Raw genomic sequence first — 21,669 nt, forward strand, 5'->3', positions numbered from 1 at the left:
GCTAGCTACCTCTTGCCTGTGGTTCAAAATATGAATTCTCATCTCTGCCTGATGCTATGTGTTTATGCTGCTATGATTGACTCTAACACTTTGGAACTGTAAACCCGATTTTATGCCTTCAATTATAATTTGTCCATGGTGTGTTTTATAATAACAATAGAAAAGTAAATATATACACATGTTGTGTGGAAGGTCAGAACCCAGAAAATCCCCCCTTCCAACTATAGGAACCAGGATGGAATACTGTTCAAACTTTATCTCTAGAGCAGTTATAATCTGTCCTGTGTCTTTGAAGTTAGGCATGATCCCAAGATTGACAATTATAGACTTCCCTGAAGAAGCAACCCCTTTATGAACATTCTCCTTTACTTCTAACCCAACCAATACCAAATCATGAATCAGGTCCATCTTGTATTGAAGACTCTCATTTAAGTAATGGTGGCCCAAAACACAGGATGAAATAAATACTACTCTTTATTACAGATCCAATAAGTGTTGTAAATTGTAGTTTATTTAGTGAGTAAAGGTCAGCTTCATTATAAATGAGAACCTGTCTCAAAAAAAAAAGGATGATAAACAATCTAAACTATATTTTAAGGGCCAGTTAAAGACTATTCTTTTTCCTGTTCCAAATTAATCCTAAAGAAAAAAATACAGTAATTTCTATATTGTTTAGTACGGTATTTTCTCTACTCATGTTCTATGTTAAAGGACAACTTTTCATTTTGACTTGTTTTTCCCCAATAATCTTAAGATTTACATGGTGTAAATTGTTTCCAGTGTTCTTGGCATGGTTTTAGAGCTGCCAGGTTTTTCACTAAATTACTGACTGCAAAGCAATTCTAGTTTTGTAATCACCTACTATGAACCTTGGCCTTGAGTTGAAATAGAAAATTTCCTGTGTTTTTACTCAGGGCTGCTATTCTCTCCTAATTCAGAGGAGACTGCAGGATTGGCCTGGAAATAAAATAACTTTTTACTTCACATCATTTAGGTCATTGCTTCTTTGTTCTTGACAGTGCAACCATAACTATTTTTTAAAAATATGGACGTGACTATGTAGAACAGTGTGTCCTCAAATTCATGGATGTGAATTTGCCTCCAAACTGCTGGAATTGATAGCACATGCTATTATGTTTGGCTATATTCATTTTTGAAAATGATTGTATGGCATTGGATCCAAACATCTTAAATGACTTTAAGGGTTATCATACTGTCCCAATTCCTCAATGCTCTTTTTATCATGTTATTAATTTTGTTTTTCTTTTCCTGTGAGTGTGTGAGTGAGTGTGTGTGTGTGTGTGTGTGTGTGTGTGTGTGTGTGTGTGTGTTGATATGTAACAATGGCTATCCAAAATCTCAGGGATCTCCTCTGAGTTCTGAGTGCCTGGACTGAAGAAATGCATTGCATGCTACTGAAAAGGTCAGCTCAGCAACTTTGGGAAATTCCACCACACCCCTCCCCTCCTGAAAGACAATGGTCATAGAACATGTAGGCACCCCTGTGCTCCAGAAGGGAGAAGCTAATTTAATTAAATTCTGCAGACCATAGGGGGGACCTACTGCTGACCACATGCAGATAAGGGAAACCCAGAGCACATAGACACACTCCTCAAGGTGAAGAGACAGGTCACATACCCCCACCACCTCTCCTCCTCTGAACTCCCCCTGCCCCCGCAGCTAAGAAAAGCCCTTGCTACCTCATCCCATAAAGACCAAACTCTTTAAAGGGTACACTCTTCCACTAGTCATATTATGTCTACTTGCTGCTGCTCTGAAAACTGTATAAAAAAATTAATGAATGGGCTGCACGAGGTCACCACCTCTCCTTCAGGTGTAGTATAATCCCAAAACATTCAAACAATAAATTCCTCTTGCTTTTTGCATTGATTTTCTACTCTGCATTGTTCACTCAGGGTTTTCCCTGTAAGCTGATGCTTGCCAGAGTCTTACTTTATCCACAGCTTCCCAATAAGGTCTCTTGAAAAGGTCACCTCAGGAACTTTGGGAAGGTCATGAAACACTTGCCCCTCCATAAGGGAGAGGATAATTAACATTTCTCAGACCACAGGGCAGGACAACCTGTGGGTGGGGACACATTCCACAGGATGGACCATTGCCCCCTTTCAGACAAGGGAAGTTCCTGGTCACCTCATTCCCTAAAGACCAGTTTAAAGTGTGCACTGTTCCACCAATCATATTTTGCCTAGTTGCTGATGCTCTATTCTGCCCCTGGAAACCATATAAAAACTTGGTTACTACAGAATGGCATGGTTTCTGCCCCTCTCACAGGACCAGTGGATGTGGGCCTCTGAAAGTGCTAATGACTACCATGAGCTTAAGGCTTGTTTACAGAATAATGTACATATTTTACAATCCTCCTTTAAGGGATGTTCTCCCTGTTAACATTAATGAGTGCATGATGATCAGAGACAGCACAAGTCCAAAAGCAAAGGTGTGGCTAATGTCTCAGCCAAATGGTAAATGCTGGGACTTTCAAGACAGCCCTTAAGACTGTGGAACAGACCCCTAAAACATCGATTAAAAATATATTATTTCTCAATAAATAATAATGTATATAAATTATGAGGGACGTCAAGAATCTAAAGGAATGAATGCCAACTTCTCAGAAAGATACTAAGGAAGGAGATAAAGAGATTTGGAAAGTGGTGATCACAGAAGATCTCACCCAGCTAATGTTGTTGTTGTTGATGATGATGATGATGCTTAGAAAGGCTGACAGTTTACTGATTTCAGGATCAGCCTGGGAAAGAGCAAATTTAGTCTCATGTGTGGTAGAAATGGTAATTTCAGGCCTGGGTCCCACCCAGCCAGTTTGAGCTTAGCCTTTATGCTTCACAGAGGCAGGCAAATATCTGCTTTTGTAAGGTTAAAAGAAAATGTGTGCTTCCTGTCTCATAAGAATTAAGTTCCTGTGGACACAGGATCTATTTCTTAAGACAATCAAAAGGAAAACTGGAGTAAATGGCTGGTTTGAGAGATATAATAATAGATTCTGGTTATGGTATACAGCAGATGAACTATTGAGTGAATTTTTTAGAATAGCAGGAGATAGCTGCTTGGTGAACAGTCTCCAGCAGAACATAGACAGAGAGCTGTCTGGAGACCTGCAGAGCAAGCAGATCAGAGAGAAAGCAGAACACAGCGAAAGGAGGATGGGAAGCTGTCTCCTGCAGAGCATAGACTGACAGCTTGGACACAGGACTTGACTACCAGTCCTTTGTTTTCATGCTCCCAGACACCCCTTCTCTCTCTACCAGTCTCCAAGCCCAGGCTTGGTCCTTGGCAACAGAGGTATACTTTGATATCATTAATCTTACATCTAGATGTCAGGACTTAGAGCAAATGTATCACTTATGTAACCATCCAAGTCAATGCCAGGTACCAGCTTATACTCAAGTATTTTCATAGAAGTGTAGCTACAGATGAGTGAACTCCCATTTGAGTGCTAGGAAGTGAAATGGGTTTGAGCAGTGCTCTTAACAACAACTGAATGATCCCTGTAGCCCACTAACCTACTTTCAATAAAATAAGAGAGAGTGCTATACATTATAGATTTGAGATACAAACACCAGCTTTGAGGAAAGCTGAAAGAAGATAGTGACTTTGAGGAAACAAAGCTGTGTGTGCTTCAGGTGACAGAGCTAGAAGAGTGGGAATACCTAAGACCTTGTGGCTAAGGCAATTTCATCATAATCTCAAGTTGCTGAAAAAGAAACTGTAAGTTTTGATGGATTCCCTGTTGAATTTGGTCTTGTTTGTTCTGATCATTGTTTATAATGCTCTGATTCTTTCTGGTAAGGCTTCTATTGTGACATTGTGTGTTGAAAGCATAATAGGCTCTCTTTAGGATATGGTACAGTGATGTTAGGTAAACAGGTGTTTTTACGTTTGAGGAGACAGATCGTAGTTAAATTAATATGGCTCCCATAGACTCATAGGTTAAATTAATATGGCTCCCATAGACTTCCTAGTTTGTGGAACTGTTTGGGAAGGAACACAGGTCTGCCTTTTTGGAAGAGGTGTGACACTTGGGTGCATTTTCAGGCTTTATCCTCTTCTAAACATGCCCATATTGTAAGCTCCCACTTTGGTGGAGTTCAAAATGAGTTCTCACCTTTCCCTTGATTTACAGCTAAGACCTTGCAATCCAAGAGGAACTTTCCAGATGCATTTATGTCCAATATTTTTATAATTTATGGATGATTCTGGATGACTATGAGGTAAGAATGCCCTTCAATATCTCAGCTTTTACATTTGATCATCTTCAGAAAAGAATTTAACTTAACATTCATAAAAGTAGGCAGATCTATGTGTAAATGTGTCTAGATTCCCTGAGTAAAATCTCAATGCTCCCACACTTGAAGAAAGGCGTTGCTTTGGAAATGGCTCCTGTGCTCTCCTTACCCATCACTGGAAAAATCTTTTGAAGCTGTTCTGTCTTGTCTGCTGTGCTAGGTATTCTTGTCAGTCAAATTGAACACATCTGGAATTAGCTGAAACAGAAAGAGTTGTGTACTGTGAGGGATTTTTCTTAATTGTAGTTTTCAATCTGGGAAAAGTATTTTTAATCTGGGTCTTTTGGGGTGATAAGATCCACCTTGGATCTAGGCAACAGCTTATGGTGACAGCCTACATATATAAAGGACATTGAAGATGGTAGCTCTATCTCTTTGCCTTAATGCCCTACCTCTTTCTAACAACTTTTTGTTGTTGTTTTGTGTGTGTTTGTTTGTTTGATTTTTTTGTTTTATTTTTGGCAGTAGTGCATAATTTTGAAAATTAAGATATATAATGAAGACTAGTTGAGACGTCAAGCCACATGAACTGAACCACTATTGGAAATTTTAAATGTGTAGACAGCCATTTTTGGACTGGTTGAATGGCATCCTGTGAGTCATTCTAATAAATGCATTAACCATATACTAGAGATTCATTCTATCAGCCTTGTTCATCAGGAGAATCTTTGATAGCACAGCTGTGGGTTTGTGGTTGTTGTTTCCTGCTTTGCTTTGAGGCTTGTCTCAGAAACACCAGGTGAACAGTCCTTGCAGTGTAGCTGAACCCAGCCTGAAGGCACCAAACAAATATTGCTTTCTAAAATCTTTCTTAATTGTTAATATTCTGGGCACATTTCCACATTTGGGACAGATTTAACTCCATTGTAATCTGATTTATTGACTGTGAGAGCCATCCAACTTGAATCCAGGAGGAAGAAGTGGAAATATCTTCTGAGTGCTGTGATTGGAGCTTAAGCAAGCTCCAAATTTGCAAAGCAGGGAAGCATAGAGTTACTGCCCACAAGGGGGTAGAAGCAGGCAGTTGAATAGCAGGGATGTGAAGTCTTACGTTCTCCCAGGGGCTTGATGGGAGGACAGACCGGTAAGCAATTGGACGAGAGGTTCTTGTGCTAATGAACTTCAAAAAAGCAGATCTGGAAAAGGTTTGGCCAAAGCTGGAACCTCTATGCCCTGTCTCTTTAACATACTCTAACCCTAAGGGTGGTGCTCATGTCACTCAAGACTCAATAGCCAATCAGAACCTCTACATGGACCTGCCAGTCAGAAGAGGAGGCGGCTCTTCCAGGTCCAGCTTGCAAGCTCCTTTCTGTAACTCAGGGGTCATGAGAGTTTCTGTGTGATGTGTTCTGCGTGACTCTACTGGGTGTTGTGAGAGAAGGTTAGTCAAGCTCAGAACTCCAAACATGGTAAGTGCCAGGTCATCTCCTGCGGTGCCCTCGGTGTGGGGAAGAGGGGAGTGGGAGAGAACTCGCTTCTGGCCAGAGATCCATTGCCCTGGGCAGGCAGGAGCGGGAGGACTGCAGGACACTTTCCACATGGCCACGGTTGGCTGTCTGGCCATGGGAAGGCACGGACCCAACTCGGTGGGTGGTGGAAAAGGGCAGCTCTAGGCACCAGGTTCCCAGTCTCCAGCATCCCACGCTGGATACCCCGGAAGAGCTTAGGACAGAATGGGGTCCCCGGGGTGGCACTGGCTTCGGGGCCAAAGGCAGGAGAAGTTGGGGGATAGGGGCCACTGAATGGTTCCCACGCGAGCGAGCGTCCTTGGTCAGGTCCGGGGCTGGAGTACAGGATGGCCTTCTGGCGGGAGGTTTTCTTTTTAATTTTTGTTACTGTGTGAATTTGATTGCAGTTTGGCTGCAGGGCTTCCCAAGTATGAAGCAGAGATGGATGCACTGGACATTGCCTGTATAATTTAATAATGTTCTTTAATTGCAAGGAAAGGCTCTGTGCCTTTAAAAAGGAAAATAAGTGGAGTCTGGAAAATTCTAGTGAATGCAAATTTCCCAGACTAGAGCTCTGTCTGCAACTGTGGCAGAATTGCTGAGCCAGGAAAATTTCAGCTGTCTGAATCATTTGCTCTGTGATCTTACAGTGGAGGAGCTGCTGTTGTCTGAGTCCCAGCTGTGTTTTCCAGGCTAATGAGGGACTCTGTCCATGCCTTTCTATCAGGAACCCTAGTGGAAGGTAGCTTGGGGTTCTTTATGGGAGTCTCTTCAGAGCCATCTGTTGCAAACTGTGAAGAAGGCCAAAAGCCATGTCATGGTGATTGTAATTGTCTCCTTTGCCAGGCCAGGAGGAGCAAGTTTACTGAGTTATCTGAGTCAGATCTGCTGGTTCCAAGGACTGTGGTTCTGTTGGTCCATGTGGTGATCATAGCAGAGGCCCTTGTCCTTTGACCCTTCCTGAATGTGGATTAATGGGGGTGTGGGAAGCTCAGTAGCCCTAGTAGCTTGTGGTCTTGGGTACCAAAGGTTTTCCACGGAGATCTCTTGCCAGCCTTGGTGGGAGGGTTCCAGCAAATACAAAGAAATGCAGGCAGGGAGGGGAAGTTGCAAACCTGCTTTTGCAGTGCCAGTCAACTCCACCTCCCCCTCTGCTGGGCCATGCAGTAATTCTGTGCCACCCTGCACTGAGTAGGGTCCCCAAGTGCACTGGGGGCTTGGTCAGTAATGTTTTTTTAGATACTTGGCAGTTCCCTTGTGCAGGGTTATTTTATTAGACTTCTCCTGAATTTGTCCCAGTGTATTCTAGCTTCTGCAAACTTCATAGAGGTCTCCATTTCTTTCCAGTTATCCCTGTAAGTAGGATACAAGATGCTACTCTACTTTTTTTTTTTGAGACAGGGTTTCTCTGTGTTGCCCTGGCTGTCCTGGAACTCACTCTGTCGACCAGGCTGGCCTCGATCTCAGAAATCCGCCTGCCTCTGCCTCCCAAGTGCTGGGGTTAAAGGCGTGCGCCACCACGCCCGGCTGATGCTACTCTTAAAAAGTTTACTTGGCATAAGACATAGCTTGTGTAAGCTCTCCGCACTGCAGCTGTTGTAAATTCTACCTTCTACTTTTGCTGTTTTTCTCATCTCCTGCGACCTCCAACTCAGGAACCCATCTCTGAGAAATGGCTTGCTATTTCAGGGCTCTGAGGCACTTAATAAGTGATTCTGGAGGTCTTTGCTGTGTAAATCTCCTAGCAGTCTTAAGTAGGACTTGTAATCTCCAGTCCATATTAAAATTGTTCAAAATAAGCTGGGGACTGAACAGGAAAGAAACTTATGGGTGAGAGCATGTGTGGAATCCAAAACCTGTTTTTGCCTGGCTGGTCTTTGAGCATTAGCCAGTGCTGAATCCATGCTGTCATTAAGAAATTTTTCCTAATTAATATTTTAGTTGTATATGGAGAGATTTTTTCTGGGATGACATGTTAGTTCTGGGAGAGCTGTCTCTTCTTCCCCATATAGTGATGTTTCTAAGACAAGCTATGTTGACTCAGGTAGCCTTGATCCTGGTCTGCTGCTCCCCAGGACAATGGCCTTGCTTTCCTCTTGATGGAAATTCTTGATCTAAATTCTTGAGTTAAAGAATGTAGCAAAAAAGTGTTTTATAATTGCTCATTTGAGTCATATAATGAACCCTCCATTTCTTCCACCTTTAGATAAGAACCCGAGCAATGGTTTACTGTTATCTCTGTCAGGTGAAACAGGGCGGGAGATAGCTTGATCATAGATAAGAGATGATAAGTGTCACCATTCTAGAGAAGGTTAAGAGTCAGGCAGGGTGAATAATTTTGTAATTCAACAGCATGTATTAAATAATGCATGATATTAAATGAAACTAGATTTGTGGGTGCTTAGTTTGTGCAGGTTAGCTTGAGCCAGTGATAATGAATTTCTGTTTTAGGATCTGTACTATATAGATAGAATGTATCAGAAATGTAAAACACATGCCATTTAGCTGGAGCTGTGTTTCAGATTATAGATCTCAGTAGTTAACAAAGCACATAGGAACAAGGTCAAACACTATCTTATTAATGCCATTCCTTCTACCAAGAAAGGCCTGAACTTTTTCAAATCAGTACAGTGATAAATTTTTCCCAATATAGGTGTGGGTTTGTTGTTGTTATGTTTGTTTTACCAACACACTGAGGACAATGAACTGATTAACAAGAGTGCTCCACAGTGTCTGACATGTGTCCTGCTTTGCTCTGAGCCTTGTGTCATAGCCATTAGGTGGAAAGTACTTGCAATTTACCTGAACCCAGCCTGAAGCCACAAAACAAAGTTTGTGTCCAAAAATCCCTCTTCAGTTGCTAATATTCTGGCACTGACCACCTGTGGACAGTTTGGTAACTCCAGTGTCAGCTGATTAATGGAGTATGCAAGCTATCCAGCTTGATTCCAGGAGGAAGAAGGGAAATTGCCTCCTGAGTCCTGTCATTGGAGCTCAGGCAAGCTCCAAAGCAGTGAACCCAGGGTCACTGACCAGAAAGGTGGAGAGGCAGGCAGGTAAGCAGCAGGGATTAGGAATCCTAGCCCCTCCCAAGGGCTTGGAGGGAGAACAGACAGGTAGGCTATTGGAGGAGACACATTGGTGCTACTGAACTGGAAATCTGCAGATATGGAAAAGGATTGGCCCAGGCTGGAAACACTATATTGTGTCCCTTCAGCAAACTCTAACCCTAAGGGTGTTGCTCATGTCACTCAAGATTCAATAGCCAATCAGAACCTCCACATGGAGCTGCCAGTTAGAAGAGGCGGTGACTTCCGGGTACCAAGCCTGCAAGTTTCTCTGTGTAACTCAGCTGATCTCAGTGTTTCTGTGTGATCTGTTCTTAGTGTCTTCACTGGATGCTGTGAATTTAGCTCAAGCAAGCTCAGAACTTCACACATGGTAAGTGCAGTGTCATCTCCCACAAAGAGGAGGAGCTAGCATCTTAGCAAAGGATGCCTGTGTAATAGGTCTTCCCAGAGGCAGGATAGTAAGCATCAGCCAGACAGATGGGGCTACCTGAGAGGTCTTTTGTGGACCTAGTCTCTCCTTTTGGACCAGGCTGTGGCCTCTGAGTAACTTTATTATAAGACTGCACTGGAAAAAACCTTTGTGGCAGGGGTTTGTGTGTGGAAATACACTTGGCAGGATGAGAACCAGAGGAACAGCTTACTGTGTACACTGTCAGGTAAAACAGTGCAGACAAGAGCTAGGTCACAGACCAAAGGAAAGGGGAGTGTGCTGCAGGGGTCACTGTTATGGAGAAGGGCCTGATTAGGGCAGTGAGAATGATTTTGTAATTTCACAGATTGTATTAATTATGCATGGACGTATATAAAACTAGATTCGTGGGTGTTTAATTTGGGCAGGTTAGCTTGAACCAGTGGGTAATGAATTCCCATTTTAGGATCTGTATTATGAGATATGTGCAATCCTTGGGTGACATATTTAAGTGAGCCCACAAATATTAAACACATGACATTATCTGTAGCTGTGTGTGTCACATTGTAGACATCAGTAGTTAACAAAGTACTTAGGGGCAAGGTCAAACACTATCTTATTAATGCCATTCCTTCTACCAAGAAGGGCCTGGTCTTTTTCAAATCAGTACAGTGATATATTTTACTAATATAGGTGTGGGTTTGTTGTTGTTATGTTTGTTTTACCAACCCAGTGAGGACAATTGTTCTGATTAATGCACTGAGTGCTCCTCAGTGACATGTGTCCTGCTTTGCTCTGAGCCTTGTCTCATAGCCATTGGGTAGAAAGTACTTGCAATTTACCTGAACCCAGCCTGAAGCCACAAAACAAAGTTTGTGTTCAAAAATCCCTCTTCAGTTGCTAATATTCTGGCACTGACCACCTGTGGACAGTTTGGTAACTCCAGTGTCAGCTGATTGATGGGGTATGCAAGCTATCCAGCTTGATTCCAGGAGGAAGAAGGGAAATTGCCTCCTGAGTCCTGTCATTGGAGCTCAGGCAAGCTCCAAAGCAGTGAACCCAGGGTCCCTGACCAGAAAGGTGGAGAGGCAGGCAGGTAAGCAGCAGGGATCAGGAATCTTAGGCCCTCCCAAGGGCTTGGCGGGAGAACAGACAGTTAGGCCATTGGCGAGACACACTAGTGCTACTGAACTGGAAATCTGCAGATATGGAAAAGGATTGGCCCAGGCTCGAACCATTGTGCTGTGTCCCTACAGACACTCTGACCCTAAGCATGGTCCTCATGTCACTCAAGACTCAATGGCCAATCAAAACCTCCACATGGAGTTGCCAGGCAGAAGAGGAGGTGACTATTCCAGGTACTAAGCCTGCAAGTTTCTCTGTGTAACTCAGCTGCTCTCAGATTTTCTGTGGAATCGGTTCTTATTATTTTTACTGAGTGCTGTGAGGTTAGCTCAGGCAAGCTTAGAACTTCAGACATGGTAAGTGCAACTTCATCTCCAACAAAGTGGGGGTGGCAAGCATCTTAGCAAAGGATGCTTGTGTAATAGGTCTTCCCAGAGGCAGGATAGTAAGCATCAGCCAGACAGATGGGGCCACCTGTGAGGTCCCTTGTGGACTTAGTCTCTCCTTTTGGACCAGGCTGTGGCCTCTGAGTAACTTTATTATAAGCCTGCATCTGGACAAAACCTTTGTGGCAGGGGTTTGTGTGTGGAAATACACTTGGCAGGATGAGAACCAGAGGAACAGCTTACTCTGTACACTGTCAGGTAAAACAGTACAGACAAGAGCTAGGTCACTGACCAAAGGAAAGGGAGTATGCTGCAGGGGTCATGGTTATGGAGAAGGGCCTGATTAGGGCAGTGAGAATAATTTGATAATTTCACAGATTGTATTAATTTATGGATATAATTTAGTAAAATCTGATTGGTGGGTGTTCAACTTGGGCAGGTTAGCTAGAACCAGTTGGTAATGAATTCCCATTTCAGGATCTGTATTATATAAACATGTGCAATCCTTGGGTGACATATTTAAGTGAGCTCAGAAATGTAAAACACATGCCATTAGTTGTTGCTGTGTCTGTCACATTATAGGTCTCAGTAGTTAACAAAGCACACAGGGGCAAGGTCAAATGCTATCTTATTAATGCCATTCCTTCTACCAGGAAGGGCTTGATCTTTTTCAAATCTGTACAGGAATATATTTTTTCAATTATATTGATCTTTTTAAATATTAAATTTTGGTATTTTCTGAATTTCATTTTCATTATGCATAGGTGATTTGACCTCTTACGTGTTTCTATTCTCCAATATTTCCCCCAAATTAAGAATTTCATTCCTATTTTTAAAGAGATTTCATATCTGTCTGTTTAGAGCAACATCTCCTGTAGCTCCTACTTTCTTTATGCCATGCAGTTAAGACTTGCTTTGAACTCCTAATCCTCCCTCTGCTGCCCAGGGCTTGGAAAACAGTCCTACAACTGCTTTCAGGCTGGGTTCTGACTGATTAGTGAGACAAAAGACACCAGGGAATGAGTGTTGTCTAACCTCCCTGGGTTACAGGGTTACAAATTAGGTGATTACAAATAAAGAGGGACAGGTATAAGGTTGAGTTCACTGACCAACTTCGAAGCTGGTCTACTTGCAGCACAGAAAAGGAGGAGGAATAAGGTAGGTGAGGCCTTTCTGCTTTGGCAGTAGTTGACATTCACCATGAGGAGTCAAGTAATCAATTTTGCACAATCAGTTAAATTCCATACTGGTCATCTTCGGGCATTTTTCAGATTAGGGCAATGTCAAATGAGATCACAGGCCCTCGTTGTGACACCATATTGCTGGCATACCTGACCATCTACCCCAGCAATAGGACTGCCAATCTCCCAGCTGCCATTCCTTATGCAATCCAATCATTTAGGAACTGGGCTTTTCATCTATCATTAATCATCTTGATCTGGCTCTTGCTTCTGCCCTCCTTCCTCTCTCCACAAGGTCCCAGTCTACTCTGTATTATCCCAGGTATAACTGGGTCTGGCTATGTTCACTCTTTTGTGTATAATATACTTTCTCCTCCACCATACCTAGGAGCAGTGATGTCTTTACATTTTATTTCTTCATTTTCTTCCCTTTTTTTGCCCATTAAAAGTTTCTATCTTTAAAATTAATAGCCACTTTTACTTTTAATATTGTTAATGTATGAATTTGATCCCAGTTTGTCTGCAGGACCTCCCCACTATGAAGAAGAGTTGGCTGCATGCATAATTGAATATACAAAGAAAGGACCCTAGGCCTTTTAAATGGAAAATACTTGGTCTGCAGGACTAGAATATTCTTTTCAATGTAAATTTTCCAGACTAGGGCTATGTCTGCTTGTAGGGTGTAACAGCAGAGCTTGGAAGGTTTCAGCTGTCTGAGTCACTTGCTCTGTGATCCCACAGTGGAGGAGCTGCTGTTGCCCTGAGGCCCAGCTGGCTTTTCCAAGCTAATGAGGGACTTTGGGCAGGACTAACATTCAGGAACACTAGGGGAAGGTAGCTTACAGGTTCTTTACAGGATTCTCCTCAGATGCATGTGTTACAAGCTGCCTGGAAGACCACAAGCCATCCCCTGTTTATTATAGTAATCTCCATTGAGAGTACAGGAGGAGCAAGTCTGCAGAGCTATTTGAGTCCAATCTGCTGGTTCTAAATGGACTGTGGGTCAGAGTGTGGTTCTGTTGGTCCATGTGGTGATCATAACAGAGCTCCTTGTCCTTTGACTCTTCCTGAGTGTGGATTTACAGGGGTTGCAGTGGCTCGGTAGCCCTGGGAGTGGCAAGGTATGGAACTTAAATGTCACTATGCAGTGTGTATATACAGGCATTGCCTTTGGTGTGTAGTAGCACAACATTGGAAAAGCAGTGCTTTGCTTTCTAGAATTCCTGACCCTTCTGTATTCAGTTTTGTGTGACTAATTTTATAAATACTTTAGCAGTTAGTAGTAAAGAGCTGATCACGGTCATCCTTCAGAAATATTTGATTAGATTCCTTTTACCTTTCTATTCCCTATTGTCAAAATGGCATGATTCACAGAACTTCAATTCTTGGTTATAAAAGGAGCTTCTGACATGCAGAAGTTTCTCAGGTGTGGATGGTGCTGGGTGGGTGGATAGGACAGATTGGAGCATAATGCATATGGCAGGAAGCAGACATTAAATTATCATTCAGCATTGTTTTGTATACTTCGGTGGGGCTGGTTTAACATGAAATTACTAAGGGTCATGAACAGCTATTGAGCCATAGTCCAACTTTCTCATCATCAACAATTTCAATGAGAGCTCTAGAGCATGGGGCCTCTCTGTTTGGAAGACAGATCAGTAGTATCTGGAGGGTCAGATTCATAACAGTTTCAGGGTCACTTTGTGTTATTTTTCTCGGAGTCAGGAAATACGATTTTATTTTATTTCTATACATACACTAGCACAGGTAACATTGGTCAAGTTCACATTATTCCTGGTATAGTTGCCTTAGTTATTGAAGAAAAGTTGAAAATTGGCCACATGGAAATGGGCAGAGGAAGCTTTCCCTGATATTGTGTGGCAGTTCTGTGGGCTACTATGAGAATTATGTCTAGGATAACAGATAGTGGTCTTGGTCTTTAGACAGACTGCTTGGTCTTCGGGAGAACTGGCTATGGTTGAGAAGGGTGTGTCTGCCCATACTTGGGAGCTAAGACACAGACATGTGGCAAGAAAGGAAGGGGAGATGGAAAAGGTCTTTTGTATCTGCAGGTAGCATGGACAGGTGAGAGGAAACTGCAGTCCTAAGCGCACTCTTGTATATTGGGTCTCAAGGAACAAAAAATGGGTGAAGGTCTAGCAGCATTCTACATGGTTCCATGTATTAATATCTTAATACTAAGGCATCAGGTTCCCAGAGGTCATTTATTTACTTAAGTTTTTGTTGTCCAACTGTGAAACACTGGATAAAAAGTACTATGTGGGTGGGCAGGGCAGTCAGCGAATACTCATTTTGAAGTACACCTTTATACTGTTGTCTGCATCATTTTTTTTATATACACATGTATCAAATCTTTTAGGATTTAGTCACCTATGATGATGTGCAGGTGAACTTCACTCAGGATGAGTGGGCTTTGCTGGATCCTTCTCAGAAGAGTCTCTACAAAGGTGTGATGCTAGAGACCCATAGGAATCTCACAGCTATAGGTAATATTGTGATTTTTTTAATTTACTTTATAACATGTATGCACAACTGTTTCTTTGTTATTGTTATTTGTTTTTGTAATTTCAATTGAGAATGAGGAAGAATATGATGAATAAATCACTCATGGTTTTAAAGTTCAATGGAGTTAATAACTTAAATACTGTTTAATTGCCAATAATGTAACATACTTTTTCTGGTACTGGGTTTAGGTTACATTTGGGAAGAACATACAATTGAAGACCATTTCCAAACTTCTAGAAGTCATGGAAGGTAATTTTCCTCTGCAAGCTGAGGAGAAAATGCCTATGAAGAAAGTTTAACGTGTGCTACAAGTAGTAAAGAAAACTACTAGGGTACAATAAGCACTGCTTTCAATGATGGATGTTTACTGACTTTCATAAAAATCATATATGTCTATGGCAGATATGTAATTATTGTTTGCAAGACATTCCATTAGGTCAAAGACAGAGAAATAATGGCTTAACAGATATGTTACTGTTTAAATCAAGCCTAGTAGAGTCATGCTGTACAAGTACGAGTGTCTTCAGTCTCATATCGCTTAGGTATTGCAAAAGGAACACACAGTGATTAGGTGACAAGTATATGTCTAAAACCTAGTAATGAACAAATAATCTATAGTATATCTGAGCTCAATGATATACTTGTAATAACATTGCTAAATTTAGTGAGATGAACAGTTCATAAGATTCAAGAATGGTTTTGTGAAAAAACCTTAATCTCTGTACCACATCTCTGTGACAAAAAAAGTCAGCTGTGAATATAATGTGGAATTTTCACTTGTTATTCTTCTTTTGATGTGGATGTCATAGGTTACGATGGATATAAGCCTTGTGATCATTGGGGCATTGAAAGAAGCCACATACCTTTCACTTTTCCAGAACAATTAGAGGATATGCAGTATAACATATTTTGAGCAACATTCTAAACGTGCTATATAAGTTTATAAATAATTTGTTCCGAACATTGCTGGGGACATTTACCAACTCAAACTGCTGAAAATAGTAATGAGAATCAAGGCAGTAGAATTTTTTTTTTTTGCATTTGTGCATAATCCAAATGTAGTATTACTCTCATGATAACAAAATTTGTGAATGCAATCATTGTGCAAGTACTGTGAGTTCGTCCTGTTTTCTTTCAAATATGTAAGTAACCTTTTATAGAAAAAGTATGTTATAAAGGTGAGCCAGATAATCAGTACTGTTCCCATTTCATGTATCCTCAAAGATGTAAAACAATTCATAATTTATTAGAACTCCTTTGAATGTAAACAAAGTAATATTATGGTAACATTAGATTGCTATGTTCAATGAAACCAAAATTTAAACAATTCATACAGATAAAAAGACTCATCGGTATAATCAACGTAAGAAAAATTCACATGTGCAAATTTTATTTGCAGGCATGAAAGAAGTTGTTCTGCAGAGCAACCCTCTGAGTTTTTTCAATGTGGTAAAGCCTTTGCATATGAGAGTCGTAGTCAAAGGCATCAAATAAAACATACTGGAGAGAAACACCATGACTGTAACCAATGTGGTAAGGACTTTAGAACAAGGAATGACCTCCAAATACATAAGCGAACACATACAGGAGAGAAACGCTATGACTGTAACCAATGTGGTAAAGCCTTTGCAAGAAGCTGTCATCTCCGAATACATAAGCGAACACATACAGGAGAGAAACCCTATGAATGTAACCAATGTGGTAAAGCCTTTGCAAGCAGTAGTGACCTCGAAAAACATAAACGAACACGTACAGGAGAGAAACCCTATGAATGTAACCAATGTGGTAAAGCCTTTGCACAAAGCAGTCATCTCCGAATACATAAGCGAACACATATAGGAGAGAAACGGTATGAATGTAACCAATGTGGTAAAGCCTTTATACAGAGCATTCAACTCCGAATACATAAGCGAACACATACAGGAGAGAAACCCTATGACTGTAACCAATGTGGTAAAGCCTTTGCAAGAAGCTGTCATCTTCGAATACATAAGCGAACACATACAGGAGAGAAACCCTATGAATGTAACCAATGTGGTAAAGCCTTTGCAAGCAGTAGTGACCTCGAAAAACATAAACGAACACATACAGGAGAGAAACCCTATGAATGTAACCAATGTGGTAAAGCCTTTGCAGAAAGCAGTACTCTCCAAATCCATAACCGAACACATACAGGAGAGAAACCCTATGAATGTAACCAATGTGGAAAAGCCTTTGCAAGAAGGTGTGACCTCCAAAAACATAAACGAACTCATACAGGAGAGAAACCCTATGAATGTAACCACTGTGGTAAAGCCTTTGCACAAAGCAGTTCTCTCCGAATCCATAAGCGAACACATACAGGAGAGAAACCCTATGAAAGTAAACAATGTGGTAAAGCCTTTGCACAAAGCAGTCATCTCCGAAAACATAACTGAACACATACAGGAGAGAGACAATATGAATGTAACTAGTATGGTAAAGCCTTTGCAGGAAGCAGTGGTCTCCAATGCCATAAAAGATCACATACACGAAAGACACCATATGAATGTAACCAAGGTGGTAAACCCTTTGAAGGAAGCAGTGTTCTTGAATATCATAATCGAACACACACAGCTGAAAAACCCTATGAATTTAACCAATGTAGTAAAGCCTTTGCAGGAAGGAGTGACCTTTAAAGAGAAAGGACCATACAGGAGAGAAACTCTATGTAGGTATCTGATGTTATAAAGCCTTTGCAGCAAGCATTGATCTGCAAGTACATAAATGAACACATACCAGAGAAGAACCTTTTAAACGTAACCAATGTGGTAAAGCTTTTTCGAAAAACGATAGTCTTTACATACATAAAAGTACATATAGTTGAGAGAAATGCTTTGATTTTAACCAATGTGGTTAAACTATTTCAAAAAGCAGTCATCAACAATATCATGAAAGAACACGTATAGGAGAGACATTTTTGAATGTTAGCAATGGTGCTTTTACACCTTTTTCACAAAGCATTGGCCTCTAAATATATAAAGGTACACATACAGGAGAGAAACCCTATGAATATCAGCAATGTTTTAAAGCACTTCTACATCACAATTATCTTCAAATCTGTAAAGAAACATGAGGTGGACAGAAATCTTCTGAATAACACCAATTAGGGAAAGCAATTGTACAAAAGAGTCATCTCCCAACACAAAAGTATACACACTAGATAAAAACCCTATGAATATAGGCAATGTGGTAAACATTTTATAAGTCACAGTAGTCTCTAAGTAAATAAAAGGAGACACAGTTGAGAGAAACCCTATGAAAGTTAACAAATCAACAAAGCCTTTTACATTAAAATCTTCAAATACATAAAAGAAGACATAGAAGTGAGAAACCCTATGTCTCCAAGCTGTGTGGTATTGCTTTCACTTGTCAGTCATATTCAAAGACACAAAAGAAAACAAAATGTAGACAAAAGGCTGAGTGTATTTAATATGGTGAAACTTTTTGAATATTTCTAGAGTCTTCACAATGAAACATACCATACTGAAAAGAAATTTAGGAATATAATATGGTGAAGCCTTTTTTAGATTTCCCAAATCTTCATCATTATGAAAGAGAAACCCCATGAATGCATTCAATATGGGGAAGCCTTTAAACATTTCAAATTCTTCATCATCATGAAAATAATCATACAAAGGAGATCAAGGGGATACAAGGCATGTTTCTTATTGTCTTGCTTGAGTTACAGTCCTGACATCCTTTGCTGATAAATATCAATGTGGAAAGTGTGAGCTGGATTAAACCCTTTCCTCCCCAACTGCTTCTTGGTCATGATGTTTATGCAGGCATAGAAACCCTGACTAAGACAAATTGGTATCAGGGGTGGGGTATTTTTGTGACAACCTCACCATTATTTTGGGAGGACGGTAGAAGGACTTTGGAACTTTGGGCTAGAAGATCCATTCTTTGTTAAGAACTCTGTGGGATGTTGTGTAGGAGTTTGAAAGATAATGTTGAGAACCGTGCAGAAGATGGAGGCCTGACCTGTGAAATTTCAGAGGTAAAATTAAAGCCTCTTTTTTGGGCCATTGTTACTTTGTGAAGATTCTGTGGTTCTGGTTAGCTGGGGCTGAAGAATCAGCTGTGATTAACAAGATACCAGAACTACTAGAGTGAAAACTTTGCATTACTGGGACTATTGATGCTGGTTCGCTGGAGCTAAGAAATTAGCAGTGATTAAGAAGAAACCAGCATCATTGAAGTGGCATCATCTGTGAAGTGTTTTCTGAGAGCACAGAGGAAGATAATCAAGGTTCTAGAGATAATCAAGGTTGTACCTTGCGCTGTGGCTGGACTTGGTAGTGTGTAAGACTTACCCACGTGGTACTGGTTTTGAAGGCATGAAGGGATAATGCAGAGCAGCTAAGGCCCAGCACTGTGAGAAGCCATGGAAGGCCACTGGTGAAGGTGCAGACTCAGGTGAAATTGATGGCCCAGTAGTGAAGAGATCATGCAGTGTTTTGGAGTTGCCAGGTCCATGAATGACCACGAAGAACAGCAGCAACAGTAAAGTACAGGCATCTGGAGCCTAGAGGACGAGCTGTGTGCTAAAAAGGACAGGGTTGGAGAAGTGACTCAAGCCCTTGGAGTTGTCCAAAAGATCGTGAGTTGGATCCCAGACATTGGACAGTTGGAGTTTAATTTTTACTTTTGATTTTGACTGTGCCCTGATATTTTTCCCTCTTGAAGGAAAAAAGTATTTTAGTGGATTCCATAGTTAAGAGACTTTTAATTGTAAAAGGCTTTGGATTTTAAAGGATATTGGATATTTTAAAAAGGATTTAACTTTTAATATGTAAAGTCTGTGGGGCTTTCAAAGTTATATATATCTTGGGGATGAATAAGACACTAGTGATGTGTTTGTGTGTCAGGTTGACAAGGTGTAAATTGTACTGGCTAGTTTTGTGTCAACTTGACACAAACTGAAGTTATCACAGAGAAAGGAGCTTCAGTTGGGAAATGCCTCCATGAGATCCAGCTTTAAGACATTTTCTCAATTTGTGATGAAGGGGAAAGGCCCCTTGTGGGTGGGACATCTCTCTGCACTGGTAGTCTTGGGTTCTACAAAAGAGCAGTCTGAGCAAGCCAGGGAAAGCAAGCCAGTAAAGAAACATCCCGCTGTGGCCTCTGCATCAGATCCTGCTTCTTGACCTGCTTGAGTTCCAGTCCCGACTTCCTTGGTGATGAGCAGTAAGCAGTAGGAAAGTGTAAGCCGAATAAACCCTTTCCTCCCCAACTTGCTTCTTGGTCATGATGTTTGTGCAGGAATAGAAACCATGAATAAGACAAGGGGTATAAGGTATGGATTGTAAAAAGAGATTAGACAATAAAAAAATGAAGAAGTAAAATTATTTATTTTAAAAAGGAGGGTCAGACAGAAACATTCCTTCCAAATTATAGCTTCATTTTCACACCAATCAGGATTTAGGGATAGGGGCTTATGTAGTTTACAGTGTCAACTGTTATATAATATGGGTGTTATGGTTTAACCAATCATATGGATTTGTTCTTTGGTGGTAAAGTACAGGTCTTATGTTTTGAGGGGCACAATGAAAAGCAGAAAGCATTGTTAGAAACAGTCATTATGTTTTAAGAAGAAAATATGAGTAAAGTGAGGTTGGATCTCCACAATACCTAATCCTTGTAAACGAACTTAGTTTCACCATATGAGTAAATTCAGAACAATAGCAAAAAGGCAATACTTAGGGCCTGGTGTTTGGATTTGATTTGTTTTTCTGCTAATTCTCAATTGTGTATTGATTCTTATGCTACTCCTGTTAAAATCTTCCCAAATTGCATGATAATCCTGTATTGGGACACTGAGATTCCCTGCCCTAAGCTGATTGTAAATGGGTAACAAAAGTGCCAGCACCCAATGGCTAGGCAGTTGACAAAGGCAGGACTTTTGGATTCATGACAAGGGAAACAAAGAGGATCTCCATGCCAGTAAAGGAATTGGATGCCAGCTTGAGAGCTGGGAAAGACAATGCCAGCCACATAAAAGCTGGGGAAGAGTGACCCCAGTGTTCCCTCCTCTGATTGGTTCTGGAGAAGCAAAGATGGGCTATAGATTTAGGAAATTAGGTGTATCACAGGGGAACCAATAGCAATGTGGATGTTTGGGAGTGTCCCAGCCAATGAGCTGATTTGGCATATTACATAATGCTGTTTGTCTTTCATTTCAGACTCCAAAGCACTTGTATGCTGAGCTAAGAACTTACACAGGTGGCATCCTATAGTAGAGCAGAATAACCAACTGAGTCTACAGAAGGCATCACATCTATAGGCTGGAATGCACTATTAAAAACTAATTGGGGATTCTCAAATGAAAAACAAATGCTAAGATGTGAAATTAAGGGATGAGGAAAATTGGATTCTTAGCGGATTCACTGGTTTTGCTGAGCCATCTGAGTCCTCACCAAGCTGTGCAGGTTCACAACTAAAACAAAAGTTGAGCTGAGTTGGTATGCATAATTCTTGGATTCATGGAATGAGCTGGTACTCAGAAAAATGTCCCAAGCTGATCTAGACATCCTTGTTGGTCTGGATTTACCATGAGCCCTTCTCTACCATGAGCCCTTCTCAAAGATTCTGTCTGCCTCAGATAGTTTGAGCTTGGAGGTGCAGTACAAAGAGATAGGCTGCTCAGAAAGCAGCAACAGAGGTAGATGGTAGAGGCTGACCAGAGCTATAATCAGAAAAAAAAAAAAAAAACAAGAGGGAGAAATCGATGATTAGATTTGTTTTAATTTCTTTTAAGGAAAAATGAGCAGGTGGTGATTGTGTAAGAGTGTTTGAGGCAATCTCTGTGAAGGGCCCTAATGTCTGCAGAGGATTCTCCACAGGGTTGGCACCCTAGCACACCCAGGTCCTTGAGATCACTGGGGAGTGGAACACAATATAAGTTCCAAAAAATACAGAGGGTCTTGTGATAGCAGGAACAGGGACAAAGGACAGCAGCCTGACCAGCGGCTGGGGTTTACTTCTGGTTGGCACCACCCTCCGCCCCCAATGCAATATTTGGCCAGATCTCAGCAGAGGGCTCAAAGGTCCTCAGAGGACTCTCCATGCTGCAGGCCCCCTAGCACACCCGGGTCCTTGAGATCACTAGTGAGTGGAATGCAATATCACTTCCAAAAAATCCAGAGGGTCTTGTGCTAGCAGCAACAGGGTAAAGGACAAA

General features: G+C 41.2%; 1 long non-coding RNA gene across 1 annotated transcript; it reads left to right on the forward strand.

Moving 5' to 3' along the window:
* The first annotated feature begins 5,636 nt into the window (after positions 1-5,636).
* Gm14403 (predicted gene 14403) lies at positions 5,637-19,722 on the forward strand. Its single transcript, NR_036450.2, has 5 exons — positions 5,637-5,728; positions 9,154-9,208; positions 14,320-14,446; positions 15,865-16,034; positions 16,455-19,722. It is a non-coding gene; the product is annotated as a predicted gene 14403 (long non-coding RNA).
* The last annotated feature ends 1,947 nt before the right edge of the window (positions 19,723-21,669 follow it).

This window comes from Mus musculus, chromosome 2, assembly GCF_000001635.26.
Source record: "Mus musculus strain C57BL/6J chromosome 2, GRCm38.p6 C57BL/6J".
Lineage (NCBI taxonomy): Eukaryota > Metazoa > Chordata > Mammalia > Rodentia > Muridae > Mus > Mus musculus.